Here is a 12,297-nt window from a genome sequence, read left to right on the forward strand (position 1 = left end):
ACATTTCGAGACTCTAAAATCTGGCAGCAGTGGGATTCGAACCCACGCCTCCAAAGAGACTGGAGCCTAAATCCAGCGCCTTAGACCGCTCGGCCATGCTACCGCTTGATAGCTCTTTGTGCCTGCTTCCTTGGAGAACGGGATACACATGTGACCACACCGACCATGTGACCTCCTACGGGAAAACGCTCCTATCAGGAAGCAACGGGACAAAGTAGTGACTGTGAGGACTGTCTTTGCTTCAGCAAAGCTCCGCTTGGATAGTAGACTACACAAATATATTCATGTGATGGGTAGGAAAGGTTTTAAGGGCATGCTCTCTAATGGAAAAGCAAAGTCAGCGAAATACATCTCAGGAGGTTTTCAAAATCACAAGACAATGGCAGCAGTGGGATTCGAACCCACGCCTCCGAAGAGACTGGAGCCTTAATCCAGCGCCTTAGACCGCTCGGCCATGCTACCCACGCAAAAAGAGGACATCTGGTACGAAAATGTCCGAGATAGGCTTGTGCTGGCGAGCTGTCTATTTTCAAAGAGGAATGTGTGAAGAGGAAGAATTTTTCCCTTTCTGAAGCGCCTTTGCGTCTGACTGTTGGAGAGAATCGTCGCAAGAAAGTTCTGCTGACGCTACAAATGATATCGGGAAAGAACATTTTGAGACTCTAAAATCGGGCAGCAGTGGGATTCGAACCCACGCCTCCAAAGAAACTGGAGCCTAAATCCAGCGCCTTAGACCGCTCGGCCATGCTACCGCTTGATAGCTCTTTGTGCCTGCTTCCTTGGAGAACGGGATACACATGTGACCACACCGACCATGTGACCTCCTACGGGAAAACGCTTCTATCAGGAAGCAACGGACAAAGTAGTGACTGTGAGGACTGTCTTTGCTTCAGCAAAGCTCCGCTTGGATAGTAGACTACACAAATATATTCATGTGATGGGTAGGAAAGGTTTTAAGGGCATGCTCTCTAATGGAAAAGCAAAGTCAGCGAAATACATCTCAGGAGGTTTTCAAAATCACAAGACAAATGGCAGCAGTGGGATTCGAACCCACGCCTCCGAAGAGACTGGAGCCTTAATCCAGCGCCTTAGACCGCTCGGCCATGCTACCCACGCAAAAAGAGGACATCTGGTACGAAAATGTCCGAGATAGGCTTGTGCTGGCGAGCTATCTATTTTCAAAGCGGAATGTGTGAAGAGGCAGAATTTTTCCCTTTCTGAAGCGCCTTTGCGTCTGACTGTTGGAGAGAATCGTCGCAAGAAAGTTCTGCTGACGCTACAAATGATATCGGGAAAGAACATTTCGAGACTCTAAAATCTAGCAGCAGTGGGATTCGAACCCACGCCTCTAAGGAGACTGGAGCCTAAATCCAGCGCCTTAGACCGCTCGGCCATGCTACCGCTTGATAGCTCTTTGTGCCTGCTTCCTTGGAGAACGGGATACACATGTGACCACACCGACCATGTGACCTCCTACGGGAAAACGCTCCTATCAGGAAGCAACGGGACAAAGTAGTGACTGTGAGGACTGTCTTTGCTTCAGCAAAGCTCCGCTTGGATAGTAGACTACACAAATATATTCATGTGATGGGTAGGAAAGGTTTTAAGGGCATGCTCTCTAATGGAAAAGCAAAGTCAGCGAAATACATCTCAGGAGGTTTTCAAAATCACAAGACAATGGCAGCAGTGGGATTCGAACCCACGCCTCCGAAGAGACTGGAGCCTTAATCCAGCGCCTTAGACCGCTCGGCCATGCTACCCACGCAAAAAGAGGACATCTGGTACGAACATGGCCGAGATAGGCTTGTGCTGGCGAGCTATCTATTTTCAAAGCGGAATGTGTGAAGAGGCAGAATTTTTCCCTTTCTGAAGCGCCTTTGCGTCTGACTGTTGGAGAGAATCGTCGCAAGAAAGTTCTGCTGACGCTACAAATGATATCGGGAAAGAACATTTCGAGACTCTGAAATCTGGCAGCAGTGGGATTCGAACCCACGCCTCCAAAGAGACTGGAGCCTAAATCCAGCGCCTTAGACCGCTCGGCCATGCTACCGCTTGATAGCTCTTTGTGCCTGCTTCCTTGGAGAACGGGATACACATGTGACCACACCGACCATGTGACCTCCTACGGGAAAACGCTCCTATCAGGAAGCAACGGGACAAAGTAGTGACTGTGAGGACTGTCTTTGCTTCAGCAAAGCTCCGCTTGGATAGTAGACTACACAAATATATTCATGTGATGGGTAGGAAAGGTTTTAAGGGCATGCTCTCTAATGGAAAAGCAAAGTCAGCGAAATAGATCTCAGGAGGTTTTCAAAATCACAAGACAATGGCAGCAGTGGGATTCGAACCCACGCCTCCGAAGAGACTGGAGCCTTAATCCAGCGCCTTAGACCGCTCGGCCATGCTACCCACGCAAAAAGAGAACATCTGGTACGAAAATGTCCGAGATAGGCTTGTGCTGGCGAGCTATCTATTTTCACAGCTGAATTTGTGAAGAAGCAGAATTTTTCCCTTTCTGAAGCGCCTTTGCGTCTGACTGTTGGAGAGAATCGTCGTAAGAAAGTTCTGCTGACGCTACAAATGATATCGGGAAAGAACATTTCGAGACTCTAAAATCTGGCAGCAGTGGGAATCGAACCCACGCCTCCAAGGAGACTGGAGCCTAAATCCAGCGCCTTAGACCGCTCGGCCATGCTACCGCTTGATAGCTCTTTGTGCCTGCTTCCTTGGAGAACGGGATACACATGTGACCAAACCGACCATGTGACCTCCTACGGGAAAACGCTCCTATCAGGAAGCAACGGGACAAAGTAGTGACTGTGAGGACTGTCTTTGCTTCAGCAAAGCTCCGCTTGGATAGTAGACTACACAAATATATTCATGTGATGGGTAGGAAAGGTTTTAAGGGCATGCTCTCTAATGGAAAAGCACAGTCAGCGAAATACATCTCAGGAGGTTTTCAAAATCACAAGACAATGGAAGCAGTGTGATTCGAGACCACGCCTCCGAAGAGACTGGAGCCTTAATCCAGCGCCTTAGACCGCTCGGCCATGCTACCCACGCAAAAAGAGGACATCTGGTACGAAAATGTCTGAGATAGGCTTGTGCTGGCGAGCTATCTATTTTCACAGCTGAATTTGTGAAGAAGCAGAATTTTTCCCTTTCTGAAGCGCCTTTGCGTCTGACTGTTGGAGAGAATCGTCGCAAGAAAGTTCTGCTGACGCTACAAATGATATCGGGAAAGAACATTTCGAGACTCTGAAATCTGGCAGCAGTGGGATTCGAACCCACGCCTCCAAAGAGACTGGAGCCTAAATCCAGCGCCTTAGACCGCTCGGCCATGCTACCGCTTGATAGCTCTTTGTGCCTGCTTCCTTGGAGAACGGGATACACATGTGACCACACCGACCATGTGACCTCCTACGGGAAAACGCTCCTATCAGGAAGCAACGGGACAAAGTAGTGACTGTGAGGACTGTCTTTGCTTCAGCAAAGCTCCGCTTGGATAGTAGACTACACAAATATATTCATGTGATGGGTAGGAAAGGTTTTAAGGGCATGCTCTCTAATGGAAAAGCAAAGTCAGCGAAATAGATCTCAGGAGGTTTTCAAAATCACAAGACAATGGCAGCAGTGGGATTCGAACCCACGCCTCCGAGGAGACTGGAGCCTTAATCCAGCGCCTTAGACCGCTCGGCCATGCTACCTACGCAAAAAGAGAACATCTGGTACGAAAATGTCCGAGATAGGCTTGTGCTGGCGAGCTATCTATTTTCACAGCTGAATTTGTGAAGAAGCAGAATTTTTCCCTTTCTGAAGCGCCTTTGCGTCTGACTGTTGGAGAGAATCGTCGTAAGAAAGTTCTGCTGACGCTACAAATGATATCGGGAAAGAACATTTCGAGACTCTAAAATCTGGCAGCAGTGGGATTCGAACCCACGCCTCCAAGGAGACTGGAGCCTAAATCCAGCGCCTTAGACCGCTCGGCCATGCTACCGCTTGATAGCTCTTTGTGCCTGCTTCCTTGGAGAACGGGATACACATGTGACCAAACCGACCATGTGACCTCCTACGGGAAAACGCTCCTATCAGGAAGCAACGGGACAAAGTAGTGACTGTGAGGACTGTCTTTGCTTCAGCAAAGCTCCGCTTGGATAGTAGACTACACAAATATATTCATGTGATGGGTAGGAAAGGTTTTAAGGGCATGCTCTCTAATGGAAAAGCACAGTCAGCGAAATACATCTCAGGAGGTTTTCAAAATCACAAGACAATGGAAGCAGTGTGATTCGAGACCACGCCTCCGAAGAGACTGGAGCCTTAATCCAGCGCCTTAGACCGCTCGGCCATGCTACCCACGCAAAAAGAGGACATCTGGTACGAAAATGTCCGAGATAGGCTTGTGCTGGCGAGCTATCTATTTTCACAGCTGAATTTGTGAAGAAGCAGAATTTTTCCCTTTCTGAAGCGCCTTTGCGTCTGACTGTTGGAGAGAATCGTCGCAAGAAAGTTCTGCTGACGCTACAAATGATATCGGGAAAGAACATTTCGAGACTCTAAAATCTGGCAGCAGTGGGATTCTAACCCACGCCTCCAAAGAGACTGGAGCCTAAATCCAGCGCCTTAGACCGCTCGGCCATGCTACCGCTTGATAGCTCTTTGTGCCTGCTTCCTTGGAGAACGGGATACACATGTGACCACACCGACAACGCCTCCTACGGGAAAACGCTCCTATCAGGAAGCAACGGGACAAAGTAGTGACTGTGAGAACTGTCTTTGCTTCAGCAAAGCTCCGCTTGGATAGTAGACTACACAAATATATTCATGTGATGGGTAGGAAAGGTTTTAAGGGCATGCTCTCTAATGGAAAAGCAAAGTCAGCGAAATACATCTCAGGAGGTTTTTAAAATCACAAGACAATGGCAGCAGTGGGATTTGAACCCACGCCTCCGAAGAGACTGGAGCCTTAATCCAGCGCCTTAGACCGCTCGGCCATGCTACCCACGCAAAAAGAGGACATCTGGTACGAAAATGTCCGAGATAGGCTTGTGCTGGCGAGCTATCTATTTTCACAGCTGAATTTGTGAAGAAGCAGAATTTTTCCCTTTCTGAAGCGCCTTTGCGTCTGACTGTTGGAGAGAATCGTCGCAAGAAAGTTCTGCTGACGCTACAAATGATATCGGGAAAGAACATTTCGAGACTCTAAAATCTGGCAGCAGTGGGATTCGAACCCACGCCTCCAAAGAGACTGGAGCCTAAATCCAGCGCCTTAGACCGCTCGATAGCTCTTTGTGCCTGCTTTCTTGGAGAACGGGATACACATGTGACCACACCGACAACGCCTCCTACGGGAAAACACTCCTATCAGGAAGCAACGGGACAAAGTAGTGACTGTGAGGACTGTCTTTGCTTCAGCAAAGCTCCGCTTGGATAGTAGACTACACAAATATATTCATGTGATGGGTAGGAAAGGTTTTAAGGGCATGCTCTCTAATGGAAAAGCAAAGTCAGCGAAATACATCTCAGGAGGTTTTCAAAATCACAAGACAATGGCAGCAGGGAGAATCGAACCCACGCCTCCGAAGAGACTGGAGCCTTAATCCAGCACCTTAGACCGCTCGGCCATGCTACCCACGCAAAAAGAGGACATCTGGTACGAAAATGTCTGAGATAGGCTTGTGCTGGCAAGCTATCTATTTTCAAAGCGGAATGTGTGAAGAGGCAGAATTTTTCCCTTTCTGAAGCGCCTTTGCGTCTGACTGTTGGAGAGAATCGTCGCAAGAAAGTTCTGCTGACGCTACAAATGATATCGGGAAAGAACATTTCGAGACTCTAAGATCTGGCAGCAGTGGGATTCGAACCCACGCCTCCAAAGAGACTGGAGCCTAAATCCAGCGCCTTAGACCGCTCGGCCATGCTACCGCTTGATAGCTCTTTGTGCCTGCTTCCTTGGAGAACGGGATACACATGTGACCACACCGACAACGCCTCCTACGGGAAAACGCTCCTATCAGGAAGCAACGGGACAAAGTAGTGACTGTGAGAACTGTCTTTGCTTCAGCAAAGCTCCGCTTGGATAGTAGACTACACAAATATATTCATGTGATGGGTAGGAAAGGTTTTAAGGGCATGCTCTCTAATGGAAAAGCAAAGTCAGCGAAATACATCTCAGGAGGTTTTTAAAATCACAAGACAATGGCAGCAGTGGGATTTGAACCCACGCCTCCGAAGAGACTGGAGCCTTAATCCAGCGCCTTAGACCGCTCGGCCATGCTACCCACGCAAAAAGAGGACATCTGGTACGAAAATGTCCGAGATAGGCTTGTGCTGGCGAGCTATCTATTTTCACAGCTGAATTTGTGAAGAAGCAGAATTTTTCCCTTTCTGAAGCGCCTTTGCGTCTGACTGTTGGAGAGAATCGTCGCAAGAAAGTTCTGCTGACGCTACAAATGATATCGGGAAAGAACATTTCGAGACTCTAAAATCTGGCAGCAGTGGGATTCGAACCCACGCCTCCAAAGAGACTGGAGCCTAAATCCAACGCCTTAGACCGCTCGGCCATGCTACTGCTTGATAGCTCTTTGTGCCTGCTTCCTTGGAGAATGGGATACACATGTGACCACACCGACCATGTGACCTCCTACGGGAAAACGCTCCTATCAGGAAGCAACGAGACAAAGTAGTGACTGTGAGGACTGTCTTTGCTTCAGCAAAGCTCCGCTTGGATAGTAGACTACACAAATATATTCATGTGATGGGTAGGAAAGGTTTTAAGGGCATGCTCTCTAATGGAAAAGCAAAGTCAGCGAAATACATCTCAGGAGGTTTTCAAAATCACAAGACAATGGCAGCAGTGGGATTCGAACCCACGCCTCCGAAGAGACTGGAGCCTTAATCCAGCGCCTTAGACCGCTCGGCCATGCTACCCACGCAAAAAGAGGACATCTGGTACGAAAATGTCCGAGATAGGCTTGTGCTGGCGAGCTATCTATTTTCAAAGAGGAATGTGTGAAGAGGAAGAATTTTTCCCTTTCTGAAGCGCCTTTGCGTCTGACTGTTGGAGAGAATCGTCGCAAGAAAGTTCTGCTGACGCTACAAATGATATCGGGAAAGAACATTTCGAGACTCTAAAATCGGGCAGCAGTGGGATTCGAACCCACGCCTCCAAAGAGACTGGAGCCTAAATCCAGCGCCTTAGACCGCTCGGCCATGCTACCGCTTGATAGCTCTTTGTGCCTGCTTCCTTGGAGAACGGGATACACATGTGACCACACCGACCATGTGACCTCCTACGGCAAAACGCTCCTATCAGGAAGCAACGGGACAAAGTAGTGACTGTGAGGACTGTCTTTGCTTCAGCAAAGCTCCGCTTGGATAGTAGACTACACAAATATATTCATGTGATGGGTAGGAAAGGTTTTAAGGGCATGCTCTCTAATGAAAAAGCAAAGTCAGCGAAATACATCTCAGGAGGTTTTCAAAATCACAAGACAATGGCAGCAGTGGGATTCGAACCCACGCCTCCGAAGAGACTGGAGCCTTAATCCAGCGCCTTAGACCGCTCGGCCATGCTACCCACGCAAAAAGAGGACATCTGGTACGAAAATGTCCGAGATAGGCTTGTGCTGGCGAGCTATCTATTTTCAAAGCGGAATGTGTGAAGAGGCAGAATTTTTCCCTTTCTGAAGCGCCTTTGCGTCTGACTGTTGGAGAGAATCGTCGCAAGAAAGTTCTGCTGACGCTACAAATGATATCGGGAAAGAACATTTCGAGACTCTAAAATCTGGCAGCAGTGGGATTCGAACCCACGCCTCCAAAGAGACTGGAGCCTAAATCCAGCGCCTTAGACCGCTCGATAGCTCTTTGTGCCTGCTTTCTTGGAGAACGGGATACACATGTGACCACACCGACAACGCCTCCTACGGGAAAACACTCCTATCAGGAAGCAACGGGACAAAGTAGTGACTGTGAGGACTGTCTTTGCTTCAGCAAAGCTCCGCTTGGATAGTAGACTACACAAATATATTCATGTGATGGGTAGGAAAGGTTTTAAGGGCATGCTCTCTAATGGAAAAGCAAAGTCAGCGAAATACATCTCAGGAGGTTTTCAAAATCACAAGACAATGGCAGCAGGGAGAATCGAACCCACGCCTCCGAAGAGACTGGAGCCTTAATCCAGCACCTTAGACCGCTCGGCCATGCTACCCACGCAAAAAGAGGACATCTGGTACGAAAATGTCTGAGATAGGCTTGTGCTGGCAAGCTATCTATTTTCAAAGCGGAATGTGTGAAGAGGCAGAATTTTTCCCTTTCTGAAGCGCCTTTGCGTCTGACTGTTGGAGAGAATCGTCGCAAGAAAGTTCTGCTGACGCTACAAATGATATCGGGAAAGAACATTTCGAGACTCTAAGATCTGGCAGCAGTGGGATTCGAACCCACGCCTCCAAAGAGACTGGAGCCTAAATCCAGCGCCTTAGACCGCTCGGCCATGCTACCGCTTGATAGCTCTTTGTGCCTGCTTCCTTGGAGAACGGGATACACATGTGACCACACCGACAACGCCTCCTACGGGAAAACGCTCCTATCAGGAAGCAACGGGACAAAGTAGTGACTGTGAGAACTGTCTTTGCTTCAGCAAAGCTCCGCTTGGATAGTAGACTACACAAATATATTCATGTGATGGGTAGGAAAGGTTTTAAGGGCATGCTCTCTAATGGAAAAGCAAAGTCAGCGAAATACATCTCAGGAGGTTTTTAAAATCACAAGACAATGGCAGCAGTGGGATTTGAACCCACGCCTCCGAAGAGACTGGAGCCTTAATCCAGCGCCTTAGACCGCTCGGCCATGCTACCCACGCAAAAAGAGGACATCTGGTACGAAAATGTCCGAGATAGGCTTGTGCTGGCGAGCTATCTATTTTCACAGCTGAATTTGTGAAGAAGCAGAATTTTTCCCTTTCTGAAGCACCTTTGCGTCTGACTGTTGGAGAGAATCGTCGCAAGAAAGTTCTGCTGACACTACAAATGATATCGGGAAAGAACATTTCAAGACTCTAAAATCTGGCAGCAGTGGGATTCGAACCCACGCCTCCAAAGAGACTGGAGCCTAAATCCAGCGCCTTAGACCGCTCGGCCATGCTACTGCTTGATAGCTCTTTGTGCCTGCTTCCTTGGAGAACGGGATACACATGTGACCACACCGACCATGTGACCTCCTACGGGAAAACGCTCCTATCAGGAAGCAACGGGACAAAGTAGTGACTGTGAGGACTGTCTTTGCTTCAGCAAAGCTCTGCTTGGATAGTAGACTACACAAATATATTCATGTGATGGGTAGGAAAGGTTTTAAGGGCATGCTCTCTAATGGAAAAGCAAAGTCAGCGAAATACATCTCAGGAGGTTTTCAAAATCACAAGACAATGGCAGCAGTGGGATTCGAACCCACGCCTCCGAAGAGACTGGAGCCTTAATCCAGCGCCTTAGACCGCTCGGCCATGCTACCCACGCAAAAAGAGGACATCTGGTACGAAAATGTCCGAGATAGGCTTGTGCTGGCGAGCTATCTATTTTCACAGCTGAATTTGTGAAGAAGCAGAATTTTTCCCTTTCTGAAGCGCCTTTGCGTCTGACTGTTGGAGAGAATCGTCGCAAGAAAGTTCTGCTGATGCTACAAATGATATCGGGAAAGAACATTTCGAGACTCTGAAATCTGGCAGCAGTGGGATTCGAACCCACGCCTCCAAAGAGACTGGAGCCTAAATCCAGCGCCTTAGACCGCTCGGCCATGCTACCGCTTGATAGCTCTTTGTGCCTGCTTCCTTGGAGAACGGGATACACATGTGACCACACCGACCATGTGACCTCCTACGGGAAAACGCTCCTATCAGGAAGCAACGGGACAAAGTAGTGACTGTGAGGACTGTCTTTGCTTCAGCAAAGCTCCGCTTGGATAGTAGACTACACAAATATATTCATGTGATGGGTAGGAAAGGTTTTAAGGGCATGCTCTCTAATGGAAAAGCAAAGTCAGCGAAATACATCTCAGGAGGTTTTCAAAATCACAAGACAATGGCAGCAGTGGGATTCGAGACCACGCCTCCGAAGAGACTGGAGCCTTAATCCAGCGCCTTAGACCGCTCGGCCATGCTACCCACGCAAAAAGAGGACATCTGGTACGAAAATGTCCGAGATAGGCTTGTGCTGGCGAGCTATCTATTTTCACAGCTGAATTTGTGAAGAAGCAGAATTTTTCCCTTTCTGAAGCGCCTTTGCGTCTGACTGTTGGAGAGAATCGTCGCAAGAAAGTTCTGCTGACGCTACAAATGATATCGGGAAAGAACATTTCGAGACTCTAAAATCTGGCAGCAGTGGGATTCGAACCCACGCCTCCAAAGAGACTGGAGCCTAAATCCAGCGCCTTAGACCGCTCGGCCATGCTACCGCTTGATAGCTCTTTGTGCCTGCTTCCTTGGAGAACGGGATACACATGTGACCACACCGACAACGCCTCCTACGGGAAAACGCTCCTATCAGGAAGCAACGGGACAAAGTAGTGACTGTGAGAACTGTCTTTGCTTCAGCAAAGCTCCGCTTGGATAGTAGACTACACAAATATATTCATGTGATGGGTAGGAAAGGTTTTAAGGGCATGCTCTCTAATGGAAAAGCAAAGTCAGCGAAATACATCTCAGGAGGTTTTTAAAATCACAAGACAATGGCAGCAGTGGGATTTGAACCCACGCCTCCGAAGAGACTGGAGCCTTAATCCAGCGCCTTAGACCGCTCGGCCATGCTACCCACGCAAAAAGAGGACATCTGGTACGAAAATGTCCGAGATAGGCTTGTGCTGGCGAGCTATCTATTTTCACAGCTGAATTTGTGAAGAAGCAGAATTTTTCCCTTTCTGAAGCGCCTTTGCGTCTGACTGTTGGAGAGAATCGTCACAAGAAAGTTCTGCTGACGCTACAAATGATATCGGGAAAGAACATTTCGAGACTCTAAAATCTGGCAGCAGTGGGATTCGAACCCACGCCTCCAAAGAGACTGGAGCCTAAATCCAGCGCCTTAGACCGCTCGATAGCTCTTTGTGCCTGCTTTCTTGGAGAACGGGATACACATGTGACCACACCGACAACGCCTCCTACGGGAAAACACTCCTATCAGGAAGCAACGGGACAAAGTAGTGACTGTGAGGACTGTCTTTGCTTCAGCAAAGCTCCGCTTGGATAGTAGACTACACAAATATATTCATGTGATGGGTAGGAAAGGTTTTAAGGGCATGCTCTCTAATGGAAAAGCAAAGTCAGCGAAATACATCTCAGGAGGTTTTCAAAATCACAAGACAATGGCAGCAGGGAGAATCGAACCCATGCCTCCGAAGAGACTGGAGCCTTAATCCAGCACCTTAGACCGCTCGGCCATGCTACCCACGCAAAAAGAGGACATCTGGTACGAAAATGTCTGAGATAGGCTTGTGCTGGCAAGCTATCTATTTTCAAAGCGGAATGTGTGAAGAGGCAGAATTTTTCCCTTTCTGAAGCGCCTTTGCGTCTGACTGTTGGAGAGAATCGTCGCAAGAAAGTTCTGCTGACGCTACAAATGATATCGGGAAAGAACATTTCGAGACTCTAAGATCTGGCAGCAGTGGGATTCGAACCCACGCCTCCAAAGAGACTGGAGCCTAAATCCAGCGCCTTAGACCGCTCGGCCATGCTACCCACGCGAAAAAAGGACATCTGGTACGAAAATGTCCGAGATAGGCTTGTGCTGGCAAGCTATCTAATTTCAAAGCGGAATGTGTGAAGAGGCAGAATTTTTCCCTTTCTGAAGCGCCTTTGCGTCTGACTGTTGGAGAGAATCGTCGCAAGAAAGTTCTGCTGACGCTACAAATGATATCGGGAAAGAACATTTCGAGACTCTAAAATCTGGCAGCAGTGGGATTCGAACCCACGCCTCCAAAGAGACTGGAGCCTAAATCCAGCGCCTTAGACCGCTCGGCCATGCTACCGCTTGATAGCTCTTTGTGCCTGCTTCCTTGGAGAACGGGATACACATGTGACCACACCGACAACGCCTCCTACGGGAAAACGCTCCTATCAGGAAGCAACGGGACAAAGTAGTGACTGTGAGGACTGTCTTTGCTTCAGCAAAGCTCCGCTTGGATAGTAGACTACACAAATATATTCATGTGATGGGTAGGAAAGGTTTTAAGGGCATGCTCTCTAATGGAAAAGCAAAGTCAGCGAAATACATCTCAGGAGGTTTTTAAAATCACAAGACAATGGCAGCAGTGGGATTT

General features: G+C 48.4%; 33 non-coding genes across 33 annotated transcripts in view; all 33 read right to left on the reverse strand.

The window, feature by feature from the left end:
* Nucleotides 1–21: 21 nt before the first annotated feature.
* On the reverse strand, nt 22–103 carry TRNAL-UAG (transfer RNA leucine (anticodon UAG)). Its single transcript has one exon. It is a non-coding gene; the product is annotated as a tRNA-Leu (tRNA).
* Nucleotides 104–380: 277 nt separating this feature from the next.
* Nucleotides 381–462, reverse strand: TRNAL-AAG (transfer RNA leucine (anticodon AAG)). Its single transcript has one exon. It is a non-coding gene; the product is annotated as a tRNA-Leu (tRNA).
* Nucleotides 463–670: 208 nt separating this feature from the next.
* TRNAL-UAG (transfer RNA leucine (anticodon UAG)) lies at nt 671–752 on the reverse strand. Its single transcript has one exon. It is a non-coding gene; the product is annotated as a tRNA-Leu (tRNA).
* A 277-nt stretch (nt 753–1,029) lies between these two features.
* On the reverse strand, nt 1,030–1,111 carry TRNAL-AAG (transfer RNA leucine (anticodon AAG)). Its single transcript has one exon. It is a non-coding gene; the product is annotated as a tRNA-Leu (tRNA).
* Nucleotides 1,112–1,319: 208 nt separating this feature from the next.
* Nucleotides 1,320–1,401, reverse strand: TRNAL-UAG (transfer RNA leucine (anticodon UAG)). The gene has a single exon. It is a non-coding gene; the product is annotated as a tRNA-Leu (tRNA).
* Nucleotides 1,402–1,678: 277 nt separating this feature from the next.
* Nucleotides 1,679–1,760, reverse strand: TRNAL-AAG (transfer RNA leucine (anticodon AAG)). Its single transcript has one exon. It is a non-coding gene; the product is annotated as a tRNA-Leu (tRNA).
* Nucleotides 1,761–1,968: 208 nt separating this feature from the next.
* Nucleotides 1,969–2,050, reverse strand: TRNAL-UAG (transfer RNA leucine (anticodon UAG)). Its single transcript has one exon. It is a non-coding gene; the product is annotated as a tRNA-Leu (tRNA).
* A 277-nt stretch (nt 2,051–2,327) lies between these two features.
* On the reverse strand, nt 2,328–2,409 carry TRNAL-AAG (transfer RNA leucine (anticodon AAG)). The gene has a single exon. It is a non-coding gene; the product is annotated as a tRNA-Leu (tRNA).
* A 208-nt stretch (nt 2,410–2,617) lies between these two features.
* TRNAL-UAG (transfer RNA leucine (anticodon UAG)) lies at nt 2,618–2,699 on the reverse strand. Its single transcript has one exon. It is a non-coding gene; the product is annotated as a tRNA-Leu (tRNA).
* A 567-nt stretch (nt 2,700–3,266) lies between these two features.
* Nucleotides 3,267–3,348, reverse strand: TRNAL-UAG (transfer RNA leucine (anticodon UAG)). Its single transcript has one exon. It is a non-coding gene; the product is annotated as a tRNA-Leu (tRNA).
* Nucleotides 3,349–3,625: 277 nt separating this feature from the next.
* On the reverse strand, nt 3,626–3,707 carry TRNAL-AAG (transfer RNA leucine (anticodon AAG)). The gene has a single exon. It is a non-coding gene; the product is annotated as a tRNA-Leu (tRNA).
* A 208-nt stretch (nt 3,708–3,915) lies between these two features.
* On the reverse strand, nt 3,916–3,997 carry TRNAL-UAG (transfer RNA leucine (anticodon UAG)). The gene has a single exon. It is a non-coding gene; the product is annotated as a tRNA-Leu (tRNA).
* A 567-nt stretch (nt 3,998–4,564) lies between these two features.
* Nucleotides 4,565–4,646, reverse strand: TRNAL-UAG (transfer RNA leucine (anticodon UAG)). The gene has a single exon. It is a non-coding gene; the product is annotated as a tRNA-Leu (tRNA).
* A 274-nt stretch (nt 4,647–4,920) lies between these two features.
* On the reverse strand, nt 4,921–5,002 carry TRNAL-AAG (transfer RNA leucine (anticodon AAG)). Its single transcript has one exon. It is a non-coding gene; the product is annotated as a tRNA-Leu (tRNA).
* A 548-nt stretch (nt 5,003–5,550) lies between these two features.
* Nucleotides 5,551–5,632, reverse strand: TRNAL-AAG (transfer RNA leucine (anticodon AAG)). Its single transcript has one exon. It is a non-coding gene; the product is annotated as a tRNA-Leu (tRNA).
* A 208-nt stretch (nt 5,633–5,840) lies between these two features.
* TRNAL-UAG (transfer RNA leucine (anticodon UAG)) lies at nt 5,841–5,922 on the reverse strand. The gene has a single exon. It is a non-coding gene; the product is annotated as a tRNA-Leu (tRNA).
* A 274-nt stretch (nt 5,923–6,196) lies between these two features.
* On the reverse strand, nt 6,197–6,278 carry TRNAL-AAG (transfer RNA leucine (anticodon AAG)). The gene has a single exon. It is a non-coding gene; the product is annotated as a tRNA-Leu (tRNA).
* A 208-nt stretch (nt 6,279–6,486) lies between these two features.
* TRNAL-UAG (transfer RNA leucine (anticodon UAG)) lies at nt 6,487–6,568 on the reverse strand. The gene has a single exon. It is a non-coding gene; the product is annotated as a tRNA-Leu (tRNA).
* Nucleotides 6,569–6,845: 277 nt separating this feature from the next.
* Nucleotides 6,846–6,927, reverse strand: TRNAL-AAG (transfer RNA leucine (anticodon AAG)). The gene has a single exon. It is a non-coding gene; the product is annotated as a tRNA-Leu (tRNA).
* Nucleotides 6,928–7,135: 208 nt separating this feature from the next.
* Nucleotides 7,136–7,217, reverse strand: TRNAL-UAG (transfer RNA leucine (anticodon UAG)). Its single transcript has one exon. It is a non-coding gene; the product is annotated as a tRNA-Leu (tRNA).
* Nucleotides 7,218–7,494: 277 nt separating this feature from the next.
* TRNAL-AAG (transfer RNA leucine (anticodon AAG)) lies at nt 7,495–7,576 on the reverse strand. The gene has a single exon. It is a non-coding gene; the product is annotated as a tRNA-Leu (tRNA).
* A 548-nt stretch (nt 7,577–8,124) lies between these two features.
* On the reverse strand, nt 8,125–8,206 carry TRNAL-AAG (transfer RNA leucine (anticodon AAG)). The gene has a single exon. It is a non-coding gene; the product is annotated as a tRNA-Leu (tRNA).
* A 208-nt stretch (nt 8,207–8,414) lies between these two features.
* On the reverse strand, nt 8,415–8,496 carry TRNAL-UAG (transfer RNA leucine (anticodon UAG)). The gene has a single exon. It is a non-coding gene; the product is annotated as a tRNA-Leu (tRNA).
* A 274-nt stretch (nt 8,497–8,770) lies between these two features.
* Nucleotides 8,771–8,852, reverse strand: TRNAL-AAG (transfer RNA leucine (anticodon AAG)). The gene has a single exon. It is a non-coding gene; the product is annotated as a tRNA-Leu (tRNA).
* Nucleotides 8,853–9,060: 208 nt separating this feature from the next.
* Nucleotides 9,061–9,142, reverse strand: TRNAL-UAG (transfer RNA leucine (anticodon UAG)). The gene has a single exon. It is a non-coding gene; the product is annotated as a tRNA-Leu (tRNA).
* Nucleotides 9,143–9,419: 277 nt separating this feature from the next.
* Nucleotides 9,420–9,501, reverse strand: TRNAL-AAG (transfer RNA leucine (anticodon AAG)). Its single transcript has one exon. It is a non-coding gene; the product is annotated as a tRNA-Leu (tRNA).
* A 208-nt stretch (nt 9,502–9,709) lies between these two features.
* On the reverse strand, nt 9,710–9,791 carry TRNAL-UAG (transfer RNA leucine (anticodon UAG)). The gene has a single exon. It is a non-coding gene; the product is annotated as a tRNA-Leu (tRNA).
* A 277-nt stretch (nt 9,792–10,068) lies between these two features.
* On the reverse strand, nt 10,069–10,150 carry TRNAL-AAG (transfer RNA leucine (anticodon AAG)). Its single transcript has one exon. It is a non-coding gene; the product is annotated as a tRNA-Leu (tRNA).
* A 208-nt stretch (nt 10,151–10,358) lies between these two features.
* Nucleotides 10,359–10,440, reverse strand: TRNAL-UAG (transfer RNA leucine (anticodon UAG)). Its single transcript has one exon. It is a non-coding gene; the product is annotated as a tRNA-Leu (tRNA).
* Nucleotides 10,441–10,714: 274 nt separating this feature from the next.
* TRNAL-AAG (transfer RNA leucine (anticodon AAG)) lies at nt 10,715–10,796 on the reverse strand. Its single transcript has one exon. It is a non-coding gene; the product is annotated as a tRNA-Leu (tRNA).
* Nucleotides 10,797–11,634: 838 nt separating this feature from the next.
* On the reverse strand, nt 11,635–11,716 carry TRNAL-UAG (transfer RNA leucine (anticodon UAG)). Its single transcript has one exon. It is a non-coding gene; the product is annotated as a tRNA-Leu (tRNA).
* A 208-nt stretch (nt 11,717–11,924) lies between these two features.
* Nucleotides 11,925–12,006, reverse strand: TRNAL-UAG (transfer RNA leucine (anticodon UAG)). Its single transcript has one exon. It is a non-coding gene; the product is annotated as a tRNA-Leu (tRNA).
* Nucleotides 12,007–12,280: 274 nt separating this feature from the next.
* The window catches only part of TRNAL-AAG (transfer RNA leucine (anticodon AAG)), an 82-nt gene continuing 65 nt past the window's right edge, over nt 12,281–12,297 (reverse strand). Inside the window, exon 1 of the tRNA in view lies at nt 12,281–12,297. This exon is cut by the window's right edge and continues 65 nt beyond it. This is a non-coding gene — a tRNA (tRNA-Leu).

This window comes from Leptodactylus fuscus, chromosome 6, assembly GCF_031893055.1.
Source record: "Leptodactylus fuscus isolate aLepFus1 chromosome 6, aLepFus1.hap2, whole genome shotgun sequence".
Classification (NCBI taxonomy): Eukaryota; Metazoa; Chordata; class Amphibia; order Anura; family Leptodactylidae; genus Leptodactylus; species Leptodactylus fuscus.